The sequence below is a fragment of the Limulus polyphemus genome, unplaced genomic scaffold (genome assembly GCF_000517525.1).
Source record: "Limulus polyphemus unplaced genomic scaffold, Limulus_polyphemus-2.1.2 Scaffold617, whole genome shotgun sequence".
In the NCBI taxonomy this organism is placed as follows: Eukaryota; Metazoa; Arthropoda; class Merostomata; order Xiphosura; family Limulidae; genus Limulus; species Limulus polyphemus.
The window spans coordinates 277,726-279,118 of NW_013666227.1; positions in this window are offsets into that span (position 1 = coordinate 277,726).

A 1,393-nucleotide genomic window follows, 5' to 3' on the forward strand; every position below is an offset into this window, starting at 1 on the left:
ACTACTGGTATCTTAATTTACTGTGGAATAATACTGTACTACTGGTATCTTAATTTACTCTGGCGCTGGGATTTCGTTATTGTGATTTAATGCCACTTAGTTTTCTGGTGTAAAGTGACAATATGTATTAGTTGTAAAATGTCAATTTGGTTTGCTGTGGTATGCTGCCATTTAATTTATTGTTGCAAAATGACGTTAATTGTGATATACTGCCATTATAATTTTCCGGTGTAAAGCAACAATATGTATTAGTTGTAAAATGGCAGTTTGGTTTGCTGTGGTATACTGCCACTTAGTTTACTGTTGTAAAATGATAGCATGGTGTACGTTGATATACAACCATTTAGTATATTGTTGTGAAATGATAATATGGTTTACACGTCTGCCTATTGTTCCTTACTGACACTTACTGCACTATAACGGCACTTTACGGATAATTTGGTTAACAATGCTACTGGTGTTAATTGTATGAAATTTACGTTTCACATCTTCTTGTGGTACTGAATATATGTAAATTGTCATACTTTATATTTTATCTGTACTTAATTTTAAGCTGAAGTCACTCGTTAATGCTGTAAATAGTCTTCGCATAACTTGCTTACCACCAAACGAGCGAATTAATTAATAATGTAGTAGTATTCAATTTATTTTAATGTTTCAAAATTAACAAAAAAAAAACGTTAATTCTGTGGTAAAAGTTGTAGATTCACGTGTGATATTGATAGTTCAATTTTTCTAAGGTTGGTGGTTAGTCACACTTCAGGTTATACATCGATTTCGCTATGACCCCTCGATTTCCAGTTATAAACTGGCATAGAAAAAACATAAGCTCTTTCGTATAAAAACTTGAGAATAACTACTATAGTAACGTGTATCATACTCTCAAAACAAAATTCGAGTCATAGAAGAAAGACAAGCTAGCAATCTTTCTGACAGATACCACAAATATTAATGCTCGCACTATATAAATAGTTGTGCACGTGAAGCAGCATGGGTGTATATAGTTAAGTGGTCGCTACTTGGCTAAACTTGCGGCTTTATTGTTGCTAATTCCGCTCTGTGACTCCACGAACAAGTACAATCTGACAAACAAAAGTAAACGTAAAAAGAAAATAAATACTTCTATTATAGATGTTACGATATATTAGGTTTGAGCTGTTCGTTCAGTTGTAACTATTCGGTTTTTGCTAGTGCATGCGTGAAATGTTCCATAAGTGTGGTGATCATAATTTACACAGCACCTATCGTTTCAAAACGCTTTTGTCTTGTTTGTATAGAAATAATCTTCAGTTGTAACTATTTGGCTTTTGCTAGTGCATGCGTGAAATGTTCCATAAGTGTGGTGATCATAATTTACACAGCACCTATCGTTTCAAAACGCTTTTGTCTTGTT